General features: G+C 38.2%; 1 protein-coding gene across 2 annotated transcripts in view; it reads right to left on the reverse strand.

Moving 5' to 3' along the window:
* SMCO4 (single-pass membrane protein with coiled-coil domains 4) overlaps nt 1-15,317 on the reverse strand; it is an 82,463-nt gene that overhangs the window by 51,864 nt on the left and 15,282 nt on the right. The window contains exon 2 of one of the 2 annotated variants that reach the window (XM_051986818.1): nt 7,927-8,040. The gene's annotated coding sequence lies outside the window, so the exon portion shown is untranslated. The remainder of the gene's footprint in view (nt 1-7,926; nt 8,041-15,317) is intronic. The other variant, XM_051986817.1, reaches the window with a different exon arrangement.

The following is a 15,317-nucleotide window of genomic DNA, read 5'->3' on the forward strand; positions in this document are numbered from 1 at the left end:
AGAGCACTGTTTATGCCTCTCTAATGTATTTATGATATATTATAATCACAAGTGTCCTTCATATTTTTCTTTATTTAACTGAAGTTCCATGCAGGCAGACTATCTTACTCAAGGATCTCTTTCTCCTGGAGTTTAACACAGTGCTCTGGACAGACACATTGGGGACTGAATAAATGTTAGATGATTGATGCAATTTCTTTTATAACATCAATCAATCACCTCTAAAGTTTCTAAAATTTTTCCAAAAGAAGCAGAAAGGAAATTCAAAAGTTAAAGTTAAGAGATGGCAATACTGTACTATTTTTTTTTTAAGTAATTGACTTAACAAAGCAAATCCAAGACAAATAACAAATTCAGCTTCCCAGTTATCAGTAAGACACAAGCATGACACAGTGACAAAGCCAACCTTCAACATCAGGTAATAAAAAAATACAAAAACTAGGTGGGTTGGCAAGGTTTGTCAGGCCAGTGTTTAATTAGGCAGAAAGTGGGCTGCAGACAACTCAATTAATTCCATCCTCTGGAAGAAACCGAAAGTCAAGATAAGGTTGACTGAAGACAGATGCAAAGCATAGCTTGGTGCAAACAGTAGGATATAACAAAGGGAATCTACAGTTTCAAGGAGGATGTGGACCACTCCACACCCTGCCCCCACCGGAAAGCTCTTCCAAGAGGCCCAAACAAAAGGAGAGCTGTCAAGGCCATACCAAAGCAGAAAGGTCAGACTATGAAGAAAATTTATTATATATTTTACTTAAAATAAAGTTTCAGTGGTTAGTCCTCTTCAAGTCACCAAGAACACAGTAGCCTTGATTCTTAACATGACTATGACAGCATTCAATATTGGAGCACTAGTAAAACTCCAACCACATGAACTGCATCCAACCAAATCTTGGATTTAACTCAATCCCAACCCACCAGCCTTATTTTTGTTGCTCAGTCGTTTTTTCATTTTCAGTCAGATCTGACTCTTTGTGACCCCATTTGGCGTTTTCTTGGCAAAGATATTGAAGTGGTTTGTATTTTTCTTCTCCCCCTCATTTTACAAATAAGGAAACTAAGACAAATAGGATTAAGTGCTAGTAAGTGTCCGAGGTTGGCTTTGAACTCCTGAAGATGAGCCTTCCTGACTCCAGGCCCAGTGAGTGCTCTGTGCACCATGGCACCACCTAGCTTGCCCTCATCTCTGACTTTCTGTTAGAACACATCTACAAAAATGTACCATTAAAAGTGTACAGCTAAGGAGAACCACTTAAATGAGACTTAATGAACAGGAAAGAAAGTGTGGTCTAATCCGTGGGGACTGGACATTGAATACCTCCCTGGATTCATATCCCTCCTATGACATTTATTAACTGTATGATCCTGTGAAGTCACAATTCCTTTGAGCTTGAAATAACTCTCTAAAAGCCTTTAAATTATGAATGGGTTTCAGATCAGTGAAGGGGAGTCCTCACATGAACAGAATCACAGGTCCCTGACATATAAAGGCAGAAGACAATTTAGGAACAATTGAAACAGAAATAAAAGAAAGGAAAAAATAAAAAGAAAAATAGCTAACTAAAGGGATCATATATGTCCTTTTTCAGAAATGTATAATGATCTGAACTGCCTTAAGCCCATTGCTCAGGTCCCTACAAAGGAAATAAAATATTCTATGACCACATTATCCTCTAGACAGGGATTTCTTCATTGTGTGTGTGTGTGTGTACCCTTTAGCAATCAGATGAAGCCTACAGACCTCAGAGTAATATTTTTTAATACATTAAAACTAAAGTCACAGAATTACAAAGGAGACCAATTATACTGAAATATATTCATCAAAATATTTTTTAAAACAAATTCCTGTACATCCAAGTTAAGAATCCCTGCCCTACAATAATTTAACAGTAGGATAGAGCTGAAGGGTCCCTCAGTTACGATAATGATGATGATGACAGAATGCTACTGGGTCTATGTGTTGGGTACTATGCTAAATGCTTTATAAAAATTATCTCATTTGATCCTCACAACAACCTTAGGGAATAGGTACTATTATTGTTTCCATTTTACAGATGAGGAAAATGAGGCAGACAAAAATCTTGCCTTAGGTCCCTGAGCCAGTATGAGAGATGGCTCGATCCACCCTAATCACTAGCTTTTTTAGAGATCAAATCTAAACTCATTTTATAAATACAGGAACTGAAATCTAGACAAGTTGACTTGTCCAAATTATCTAACTAATTGGTGGCAGAGCAAGAACAAAAACCCTGTACTGAATACTTGTAACAAAAGAAAGAAATTGGTGAAAAATAATCAACTATTTGTAGGGCAGGGATTCTTACTCCTGTAAGAGGATCTGGTTCTAATTCCCTCTTAGCTAATTATCATCTGGTTATCTCTGAGCAATTCATCTTTCTCTGGGCCTGAGTTTCTTTTGGGTATGGGGATAGTATCAAGAGCATTAGATTTCCTTTTTTTAATTTTATGGAACAAAACAAATGTTTCCATAACTTAATGTGATAATAAAAGATGATCTATTGTCTACAACTGGCTTTAGTTTCTTCATCTTCAAAATGAGGGAGTTGGACTAAATGGCCCCTCCCCCTGTGTGTTTATGATCAAATTGTCCTTTTCTCCCAAGAGTCCTTACTGAGGACCTGAACTTTCGAAAGGGAAACCAGACTCTGGCCTAGGTAAACAGAAGAACAGACGCCCATTTTAAGAACCAAAGGCTGAATAAAACCAGGCACCTTGGAAATACTATCTATTCCCTTGGACCTTTCACATTTCAAATGTTTATTTTTATGTAGATAGTTCTGAGAGTAGAATCACGCAGGGGGACCATGGTCAATGACTTTAGCATGCAGTTTTTATCTGATCTACTGATGGCAGGATTTTCTTTGCTTTGCTTTTCGTTAGGCTGCCTCCAAAATACTAGATGATGCATTTTCTGTTTTAATAGTTGATATTGTTACTTCAGTTTCAGCAGGGAAATGTCACCTTTTGATTCCAGAAAGTTCTTTGTTTTCTTCTAAGACACTATTTTTTCTTGCAGATCCCTTTACTGATAGCAGATTCCAAGAACTTAATTAATTAGATCCTAATGAAAGCTCAATTTCCCATCCCAATCACCAATTCCCAGTACAAACACTAGAAACCACCTTTAATTAATAGTTTTAGAAAGTTACCTGTATATGTCAGGGGCAAATCTCAAACTGGGTCCAGGTCTTCCTGGCCCTGAAGACAATATTCTCTCCACTATCCCACTCTCTTTTCTTAGTTAACAAATATCTATCTATCTATCTATAAACTGGCTAAAGAACACTGTGCTAGGTTCAAAGAGTGATACAAGGCTAAGATACTGTCCCTGCCTTGTGGAATTTACAGACTAGCAGGACAAAACAGTAAAAACATAGGTAATTATACAAAAGAGACAACATTCTAAAAGATACTATAGAGTCAAATGCAAAAGGGATCATGATCAGTCAGTGGAGAAGGGCAACTAGGTGGTGTTGTAAATATAACACTGGACTTAAAGCCAGGAAAATCCAAGTTAGAATCTTTCCTAAACTAGCTTAAAGTTGCATCAAAATTTTTGGGACACTTATATATGTAAAAAAGGTTTTGCAAATCTATAGGGCTATATAAATGGTAGCTGAGGGTAGAAATCAGAGATGGCTTCATGGAGAAGGCAGTATCTGAACTGGCTTTTAAGAGATGGATCAGAATTCTTGAAAAGGTAAGGAGAAGAGGAAAAAGTCAATCCATATATGGAGAACAGTGGAAGAAACAGAAAAACTCAGTAAATCAAATGCTGTTAAATCATTCTGTTTTTCCAATACTGGACTATCTATCACTTATCTGACATTAGCCCACTGGCTCCATCAACCGAGGGCTTTACTAACTCTGAAAAGTCAGGAAGAAGTGATTTTCATAAAATCAGAGTTCCTAAAGTCCCAAAATATAACCTTCCATCTGTAGTTTCCTCCAAAAACACAGCATGGTACTCCCTGGCTCACTCAAAAGCTCACTGGCTTTTAGAGGCAGAGGACCTAAGTTCAAATCCCACTTCTCACATCTGTGCCCTTGGACAAATAGTTTGGACCTGCTTCATCAATGCTCAAATTTATCCCATATGACTTTTGAGGTCCCTTCCAACTTCAGTTTATTCATCTTTACAAAGTACAAAGAAAGACACCAATTCAGTGATCAAAAATGCAGAAAATATTGAGACTTTAGAGATTTCTGAGTTCAGCACTACCTTAACCCCCAAGCACTAAGGTGAACCTGAGCTGAGGAAAGAGTCTAAAGTTTTATGAGTCCTTATGATATAAAATATGCCTGCTTACTTGCATAATTTCCCCAAACTCTAGAAAAAAAAATGTTAAAGATTAAAAGGACAAAGGGGAAGAGAAGAGGAGAAGGAGAAGGAAATCTGAGTTTCACTTAGGTGATCCTGTTTCTTGTGAGGATTATAGCTAGGAAAAAAAAATGATTCTTCCTTTCTTGCCGCTCTGGCTGGATTCCCTTTTGGAACACAATGATTGAAAGTTTAATAAGAGCAGCTGAAAAACAGTAAACAGTAGTTTCACAGTCTTTTTTTTTACTTTCTGAAAACAGACTTTTAATTAAACACTTCTTTGGTTGCTCTTTCCAAGCCTTCAGAAGTTCAGGACTGCTGTTGTTGAGGGCAATACCAACAGGAAAAGGACAATGGAGGGGTTGAGGGAGAGACAACAGTTGTAGAAAGAAAAAAGTATCCTGTTTCTCCTTAAAATGGTGACAAGTGCAGGGGACAAAAAAAAAAAAGGATGGATTTTTCAGGTAAATATGGCAACATGTTAGGTGTACATTTTTTAGACTTAGTATAAACAGGTATTTATGTGGGAAAAGAGCTACTTAAGTACTCAACTAGAGCTATATTTGAATGAAAAATAACAAAAAATTTCAAAAGCCTAATTCAATTCAATTCAGTAAACATGTATTAAACCCACTATGTTATTTAACATATATAAGAATATTTGCCATCTAGGGGAGGGGGTGGAGGGAGAGAGGGGAAAAATCGGAACAGAAGTGAGTTCAAGGGATAATGTAAAAAATTGCCCTGGCATGGGTTCTGTCAATAAAAAGTTATTATAATAAAAAAAACCCCACTATGTTAAGCATTGGGGAGAAAAGGGGGCAAAAGACAGTCCTAGTCCTCTAGGAGTTCAGGGAGAATCTGAAAACACATACATACAAAGCTATATAAATAAGATAAATAAAATAAATAGCAAGTAGCAAAGGGAAGGCCCTGGAATTCGGAGGAGTTGGAGAAAGCTTCTCATAGGAAATGGAACTTTAGTTCAGCTTTAAAGGAAACCAGAGACGTTAGTAGTAGGGAAACTGGAGCAAACTCACTGAACTACCACAAATCCTGGGTCCTGTTAGATTATACCAAGTGAGAACCCAATGCAATCCTGCACACTTTTAAAAGTGCCTTAATCAATTTTAAACCAAGCTCCACTAAATAGTGATATCTTGATACTTGAACACTGAGGTATATCCAGAACTCAGAGCTCTGGTGACTTCAATTTGCAGAGCTTATCAGGTCTTTAGAAAGAGCTTCATTAGCAAAGTTAAAATGTGAGATGACTGTGCAAAAGAATGAAAAAACCAGATTCACCCAAAATTAAAAATGGGAGCAGTCACTAAGAGCCAATGATTTTCAGACTATACCACAGAACTAGTTAAGGGGAATAAAAGATGCAGTCCTTTTCCTGAGGGTTTTTAAAAACCTCTATACTGCTCCCTAGAAAGCAGAACTCAAGTGCTTCATTACCCTCAGACTCTTAACACTTTATAAATACCCATATGACCAACAAGGGAGTGCTTGCTGCCTGCTTCCCCAGTAAACCAGTCCAACAGGATTTGATCCGGAAATTAAATATTCATGTAGCTGTGGTCACATTCACTTCAAAATAGATATCAATGACCTAGTTATTCTGCAAGCACAGTTCTCTCATATCCAAGAAATGCTAAGATAGAAAGGCAAGCTCATTGTTAGGCAACAATCCCACTCTCAAACATGTAATTCATGTAGGGCATTGTATATCAAAAGAAAACAATACTCAAATGTTCATCCCATCAAAAGATGTATTTATTATTTATTCACTAGTTATGAGTCACAGCCAAAGAACATCAGAGTTGATCAACAACAAATATCTGTATATGCCATGTAAATTTACTGTATGTTTATAATTTGTGGTTGTAAAAATTATAATTGCATGATATTGGGCTAGTCACTTGAATATTTGGAGACCCACCCTCCACATCTATAAAAAGAGTGGGCTAGATTAAAGCACCTCTAAGGTCTCTCGCTGATATCAATCCATGATGTGTCTGCAAGGAGTAGATGGAAAGAGGTGGCAGAGTTCCAATGAATTGTGATGGAAAGGGCCATCTGCACCCAGAGAGAGGATTGTGGAGATTGAATGTGGAACACAACATAGTATTTTCACTTTTTTCTTTTTATTTGTTTGCATTTTGTTTTCTTTCTCATTTTTTTTCCTTTTTGATCTGATTTTTCTTGTGCAGCATGATAATTGTGGAAATGTGTGTGGAAGAATTGCATATATTTAATATATATTGCAATACTTGCCATCTAGGGGAGGAAGTATGGGGGAAGGGAGGGAAAAATTTGGAACAAGGTTTTGCAAAGTTGGATGTTGAAGATTATGCATATGTTTTAGAGATTAAAAAGCTTTAAAAGAAAAAGAAAAAAAGAAAGATGGCATAGGGTGGAAGTTACAGGTGGCAGAAGAAGAAAAGAGAAGTAAAATGAGTGCTCATGTATAGCAAATTATAGGGCTCAGATATTTCAAGAGACTAAAAGACCTGAATTAGGAGTGACTGGTCAGGGAAGATGTAGAAAATAGGGAAAAGAGGAAATCTAAAGGTCAAAGATAATGGCCCCCCAAACTGACTCAAAGAGAAGCTAGTGGCCCCAGAAAGCTAAGAGAAGAGGTATAGTGAACAAAATCCTGGGGCTTCAGAGTCAGCAAGTCCTGAGTTGAATCTTGCCTCAGATATTTAATAGCTATCTGTCCCTAATTAAGTAAATGAACTACTGTCTCACTTTTTTCAGTTTAGAAAATAGATAATAGCACCAACTTCCTAAGGTTGTTATGAGACTCAACATCTAAGTGCTTTGCAGAACATAAAGTGCTACCTATGTTAGCTACTATTATTATTCTCACTCTCAGTGACACATGTGAAAATCCAAATCAGAAAATTGAAAGCTGTATCTGTCTTCCACTATATGGCAACCTTCCACAAAAACATTGAGAAACATTCTAACTCATTAAAAAAGGGGCCTTGACTGAGCCTAGGAAAAAAAACCCTGAGGGAATCTTAACAGAAGGTCCATGAACTTTTAAAATCTTTTGATAATTGTATTTCAACATAATTGATTTTCTTTGCAATCCTATGCATTTTATTGAATACATTTTAAAACTTTAACCTTTGAAAAAGGATCTACTACTGAAGAGCGTTTTTGCACTAGAGTCCTTGGCATTGTCCAGTGCTTCATCAACAAGTAGTTATTTTATCAGTGGAAATGACATTAAAGAAGAGACATTAACATGTGTACAACTGCTGTACCCAGAGGACCATGAGACTTTTCCACTAGACTTGAAAGCTGAATCCTTCAATAGGTGTTGTCTCCCTCCATTAGAAGGTTAAGTTTCTTACAGGCATTATATATTTATTTCCCCATGCTATGTACAATAGCTTAGCATTCAGGAAGCTCTTAATAAATGCCCCAAATAAAGTGCTCATTCATTCAGAGGGGGGCCCATTAAATATAAAAAAGAATAAGGACTGATGCATAGAACCCTCAGGATTATCTAGCAACTTCTTTACATAAATTTAAAGTTGGCTAACTTTAGGTTTTCCTGATCTTACCTGACTATTCATCTGACAACTAATCAGTATACAGTACAGGATGAGCTGAAGACTCACCAGCCAGAAAACCCAGGAAATTCCAGGCAGCCCAAAGCTCTTCTCTGACCCACTAACCTGCAAAACAAAAATACACACAGTTTAAAAAGGCATCCTCTCTTAGGAACTCAAAAAACAGAGACTTGGTTCAAAACAAGAATGAAAGGTTATGCAATTTAAGGAGGAAAGAACTTCATGATCTTCACCAACTGGATACTTGCCACTAGACAGGCCTGCAACAAAGATTTTTAAAACCTCGACAAGAAAATTATCACCAGAGCGGCTTTCTTTCTCAGAAAAATGTTAACCCTGGGAGGAAAATTAAGCAGTAGGAGGTGTGCTTAGGAAGGGACAGGACTGGGAATGAACTGGTTCACACAAGGACCAGTTTGCTTCTCTTAGCAAAAGAAGAATTAGAAATATTAGCAATGTGGGTTTCTGCAGATTTGGAAAATGGGAGTCATAGGATCAGGTCTCCAGCTGGAAGGTTCTCTCAGAGGCCCACCTTACTTTACGGATGAGGAAAGTAAGGTCCAGGGATGTTCGGTAATAAACTTAAGATCACCAAGGTAACAAGTTAGAAGTTCCATGTGAACCAGATCCTCTGACTGCTGAATCATTTCCAGTTCCAAACCTGGAACTATCAGTTTCTCTATAAACTGAAGGAAAGAATAGGCCCCCCTCCCCGCCATGTTGGGGGATGTGCCAGGGATCAGATCACATCAGCAAAGCTTTTGAACTCCTCTGAAACTATGAATTGCCATTCTATTATTTAAAAGGCAGCTCTTCTTAAAGCACTATATGGCAAAGGAAAGCTTTCCATAAATAACTCAGAAAATGGATTAGGTATCTAGCAAAACATATTTGTAACGCACACTCATTTTTCATCCAAGAATATTCTCCACAGCTCCCCAGGTGTGCTGTCCTAAGGGAGGAAGATATAAGTGAGTGGGACCCTAGAGGCAGAACCATTTCAATCTGACAGAACAGCAAAGAAAAAAATGGCAGCTTCCAACAAAGGGACATTCTATTTTCATATTTCCTTATTCATAACTCTCTTCTAAATCTGTGCTCCCTAGAGAGGTCACTGTCTGGAGCACACAAAAATCCCAGTGTCAGGACTGATAGGACATTTTTGTGAGTCTATGAAATGCAATCACTGGCCCTCAAAGATGCAACTAATCCCCCAGGTGTCTACACCCCACTGTCCCAAAAACTGTACATAACTGTAACCTCAGATCTTCCTACACTGCAGGTGTACAATCCTTGCACCACAAACTCCTTCTCCCTATTTCATATCCCACAGTGATTATTGTTGTTTGATTTCAGTCACGTCCAAACTCTCTGTGAGAGTCACTCTTTGTGACTCCATTTAGGGCTTTCTTGGCAAAGATACTCAAATAATTCATCATTTCCTTCTCTAGATCATTTTACAAATGAGAAACTGAGGCAAACACAGTCACGTGACTTACCCAGAATCACACAGCTAGTGTCTGAGGACAGATGTTAACTCTGAAAGACAAGTCTTCCTGACCCCAGTCCTGATACTTATTTACTGTGCCACCTCAACACAGTGATTATTACAACACAGTGAAAATACAAATTTTACTCTCTTTATTTATTCAACTACATTTCCTACTCTTCTTCAATTATGATTGCCTCTCACTCTATTGAGCAGAATGAGAGCAATGGAAGGTGTCACCCCTCAAGTTCTACCATCTCTTTGCTATTTTAAATATATCTTAAATTTTAAACTGAACCACAGTCTGGCTTTTGCTTGCCTCTAGACTCACTTCACAAACTTCCCTAACATGCAATTCCCACAAACTTCCTATGAACTGTCCCCCTAGATCATCAATCTCTTTTCCAGCCCCCAGGTCTTTGTACTGCAAAGTACTTTATTTATTTAGTTCTCACAACACTTTTGGAGACTGGCACTATCTCTTTATTTGATTCTCACAATAACTTTAGAAAACTGGCACTATCTCTATTTTCTAGGATGGAGAAGGAATATCTATAACCTAAAGATATAAAACCTTTATCTCATCAACCATTTAAGAGGGAATGACTATAGCCTGGAGTTTTCGGGCAGAGCAACTGAGGTAGACCTTTATCTCATCAAACATTAAGAGGGAAAGGTTATAACCTGAGGCAGAATAACTAAATAGGACAATTGGAGAAACTGGGTCACCACATTAAAAGGGAACTTCAGTACAACAGCTAAGCTTCTTTGAGAAGCTGTTCCTGATTTCCCCCTAGCTGAATATGGTAGTTCTTCCTCCTCAAATAATCATGTAGAACTTGTTCTCCAAAGGCCCCTTCATATCTCTCTCTTCAGTCCTAACCTCTTTATGGAGCTCTAGATTCACATAGGCAAAGATGTCCCCTGGGCATCCCACTGACAACCTTAAAATCTATCCATTCAAAATTATCTGTCTCTCAAAACTTGCTCCCCTTTTTAAGCCTAATTTTTGAATGTGCCACATTATACTGATCTTTCATATTTATTTATTTATTTATTTTTTACTCCATCTTCTTCCCTCATGCTTCAAATCCAATCAGTTAGGAAGTCCTCCATGCCTCCTATGCTCAGACTATTGACCTCCCTGGCTTCCTTAAGGTTTCAACTAAAACCTACTGAGTGGAATTAATTCTGGACAAGGTAAAAGACTTTTTCTTTCCTTATCTTGTAGTGGACACTGCAGTCATCAAGTGGATACTGCGTCGTCGTTTGGAGCTCTTGGGGGCTCTGGCACAATTCCTTAGGAATTGCTGCGGATTGACAAAGGACTTCCTTTGCTCTGTCTCTACGAGATACGAGGGAGGCTGCGAGGATTTGGAAAACTTAAGTTTTTACCTGTCTAGACATCAATGGGGTTGGTACCATGTCACCCCAGGGACACCTGGGAAACATGGGACTCTGTTTCCCACATTTTGGAATACCTCTAACCTAATAGTCAATGGCCAGTTGACAATTGTAGGAGGAAGGAGCAGGGTTTATGGAAATGTCAGTATGTCACCTTTGTGGGGGAAGGTCCCCTAGGGATGAGAGACCAGCAATATTGCCCTTTTACAAGGAATAGTTCAGACATATTTTCGAGGAACAACCTATTCTAATGGGTCATTATTGGATCTGTGGTTTAACTGCTGAAAATCACCTACTTCTTAATTGGACAGGGATTTGCTATATTGGACTAATATGGCCAAAATTTTTCTTTCTTCCTGAACGGGCAAACCAATATTTAGGGATTCAGTTGTACGATGATTTGGGAAGAGGGAAACGGGGTTTAGATACTTCCATTACTCAGACTGGAGATGCAAATGGTTGGGGTGATGCCTTGCCTCCAGAAAGAATAATTAAAGAGTTAAAAATAGTTAGAGTTAAAGAGCCACTTGGGCTCAAGATGGAAGTTGGGGATATAGAACCCCAATGTATATGTTGAACAGGATAACTAAGCTTCAAGCAGTTGTAGAAATTATCACCAGACGACTGAGGCACTAGATCTTTTTGGCTGACCAAGCTACTCAAACCAGAGAGGCTGTTTTACAACATAGACTTGTGCTGGATTATTTGTTGGCTGAGTAAGGGGGAGTTTGTGCGAAACTAAATTTGTATATTTGTTGTATAAAGATTGATGACAATGCAAATCTAGTAAAAGAAATCACTAAGAACATTAGGAAACTTGCTCATGTTCCTGTACAGACCTGGTTCAATACTTCTTGGTGGTCCTGGTTTGGGGGAAGCTGGGGGAAGCAGCTCCTTTGGATTGGCCTTATAGCTCTCAGTAGTGTTATATTACTCCCTTGGTTGATCTGATTGAAAACCAGAATAGTCCAAAACTCATTATCTAGAATGATTAGGTTGGAAGAGAAAGCCGAAGGGTCTGTTAGATTGATTAAAATAGATAGATTAAAAGGACAAGGGGGGGAGCCAGTGGTCCAAGGAGACCGACACGAACCAGAAAGGGATGAGGAATTCGATAGGGAATGTGAAGTTATGCTACAAGAATTTGAAGAAATCTCAGTGTACGAATAAGAGGGGGGACTGAACAAGATAAGGTGACATCTTTCAAGACAGTTGTGAAAATCGAGTAAGGCTTCATCTATTTCAAAGTTTGAGTAGGCCTGAAAGACTTTCATTAAGTCAAGGGCATACCTAAGTCCCCTCCTTGCTATCCTCCTAAGGGCATACTTAAGGTCCCATACTTAAGGCCCCTTGTTATCCTCCTATGACATTGGTGTCTTTCAATTTCGGTCAAATATGGGCAACTGTGTACTTATTGGTCAAGTTCAACTTCTTGGGTAGTTCACGGTTTAGAATGTAAGATCCTCAGCCAATAAGGATGAGGGTCAGTGGTGGGAGGGGGTATTTGTGTTAGGGATTAAAAGTGTTGACCCTCCCCCTACGGTGCTTCCTCCCTTCCATTGTGTGCTCCACGGTGGGACGCCCGATTTTCGTGAAAATGTATAATAACTTTACTTTGCTTCCAGAGACCTCTCCAGCTTTTTATTAAATGCTGTCTGAACCACACACTACCTTCCACAGGAAGCCATCCCTTGACCCTTCTTAATTCCCTCTGTTAATTATTTCCTATTATCAGATCAATAGCTTACTTTGCATTTTTTCTTTCCCAATAAATTATATATATAAGCCAAGTTATGATGTCAAAACCCCAGAGTACATTTCCCCTATAAAAGGGCTTAACTGTACCTCACCAACTCTCTATCTTCTCAATTAATTTAGCCAGCTCTTACTAGCGAAATAAAATTTCTGCCCCTTGATTTGGAAGTGTATACTTATAAATTCTTTTGAGACAATCTGCGACACTGGGCCTGTAACCCCAATATACTTTGGGGATACTTTCCTATTCCATATTATCAACATTATCATAATGTTGATATCATTTCGGTGGCCTGGTACAGGAAGAGTTGGTACATCTCAAAAGAGGTGGTAGTGGCTGTTGTAAATTGTTTTCTTGAGGACTAAGACTTAAATCCGAATCATTCCGGCTCTCATAGATTGACCAACAATTGGTCTTAGGCCAAGCCCCAGTTGGTTTTTGGTTTGGGCCCAGACAGATTCAGTGTAAAATGTAAATAAAAATCTTTTCTGTTTTAGCCAAAAATCCAGAGGGTTTCCGCGTTCCAGATTTATGTATTTATTCATTTATTTAGACGAGATAAGAGGTCATTCTTGGCAACAATTTTTACCAAACCTTAATCATTGATAGGTGTTGCCTAAGCAGATTAAAAAAAAGCCAAGAAACAAGATAGCTAGATGTCATAGTGGAGCACCAGCCCTAAAGTCAGGAGGACTTAAGTTCAAATCCAGCCTCAAACACTTACATCCTAGGCAAGTTGCCCCCACACATACACACAGGGCCAAGGTCTCCCACCACATCTGGGGGTCTTCTTTAGGACTGAGCTATATCTGACACCAAACTCAGATAGTTGTGAAGGAGAAAATGAGCCTAATAACTTGCATATCATGGCATCACCTCCCTAATGTCTTGGTCCTCTTGGCGAATGAAGAATGAACAACAATCTTTTATATCCCAAGTTTACATGGGATCTTCACATGACAACATGAATGCTTTGCACTGGCACGTGCACACATACCCCTTTTTAATCTCACTTAGAATTTTTATTTATATCTCAAGCAATTTTACTGTTAAATTATTTGTATGGAGTAGTTTCTTTAAACTGTAAACTGGAAGAAAGAAGACAGGGAAGAGAGGACCTATTCAAGCTTTTTAGCTATTCCCACCCCCACCTACCACCTATCCTCTTCCCCTCCCAAAACAAAATCCCATAAAGTAGAGGCTTAATAAACACTTGTGAAAAGGATCTGAACTCTGGCCCTGCTTTATTTTTAAAGTGAGATTTAGAGATAGCCTGAAATCTGACCCATCAACAGGCAGTTCATGCTAAACAAATACAACTTCTCTTTAAGCCCTGAAGAAAAAATTAAACATCAGGTTGAGAAAGAGATGTTTCCTTGGAAAATCCAGAAAAAATGCAAAATTAAGGTTTCCACAGCCACTACTCACAAAAAAAAACTTAAAAAAAAAAAATTGGCTGGACATTCTGAGAGCATGAGACTCTCAATCTCTATTTTTAAAATTTTGGTTGCTCACATTTTTGATTGTCACCTTTGTCACACATAAGAATGAGGCAGCATTGTCAGGAAGAATTGGCTGTAAATCCTAGCTAAGTGACCAGGGGCTTAGAGTCAACCTTGCTCAATCTTTTTATCATCCGTAAAATGGGGATAATAACCCTAATCCCTACCAACTCATGTGAGACTCACAGGGTACAACGAATACAACATGCTTCACATACTTTGAAACATTGTAGATCAATTAAATTTGTTGGTAATATTATTAAGAGTGGGGGAAACTTGAAAATTCTTCTCTATCACTTTGCATAGTATCTCTATAATGCAATTATCATGTACTACAGTGTGCTATATAGGTAACTATAATACATGTGTCAGATGAGCCCAATACAGTGATTAGCTCTTTAAGAGCTAATTAGCTGTTGGCTAAACTTGAAACTTAGCACAGTACTCTATGCAGAGAGCAGGCTAATAAATATTTGAGGCATTTAGCTGAATTTTGCCAACCTGTTATTTGAGGAATCTATCTATATTTTTTTAACTTTACCTATCTTTAACCTATCTTATCTACACTATTCTTTAAGTCACCCTCTCAAAGGAAGGACACAGTTGCATATAACTTCCTACCCTGTATATTTTAGAACAAATGTTGCCTTAGGAAGTTGACTCAAACTTTTCATGGCACCATGATTTTATGGAAAGGGAGTAACCAGAGAAACTCAGAGTACCATCTTTGTACAACGATTCTAAGATCTGTTAGAGCCATAGTGAATGATCTTAAGAAAACTCATAGCTTGGGAGAAATTTTCTAATGACTTTCCTCATTCCCCTACAGCCTGTTCCTGTTATCTTCTCTCTGTTGTAGACTGGTAGTGTAGCTGTTTCAATAAGAATAGGTAGATGAGAAGGCACTGAGAAGAAAAAAATATTCAAGAACAATTAAGTTTCTATAGAGCAACATTTTAAACTTTTTTTAAAAAGGTAGACAACATGAATTATCCAGGTCTCTGCTCAAATTCCCAACCCTCATAGGTGGCTAAGGAAGTGGTAAGCTTCTGATATGATCCCAGTGATGGACTGTATGTACGTCATCCAAGGACCAGCCTTGACAAGTTTAGATTGGTTTATCACTAAAAGGCTGGCCATCTTAGAGATGAATTTTTTCAATCATAGTATGCCATGAAGATAGTAATTTAGTAAGATGTATAAGGAACATCGCCTACATAGGTGGAAAATT

Source organism: Antechinus flavipes, chromosome 3 (genome assembly GCF_016432865.1).
Source record: "Antechinus flavipes isolate AdamAnt ecotype Samford, QLD, Australia chromosome 3, AdamAnt_v2, whole genome shotgun sequence".
NCBI classification, from domain to species: Eukaryota; Metazoa; Chordata; class Mammalia; order Dasyuromorphia; family Dasyuridae; genus Antechinus; species Antechinus flavipes.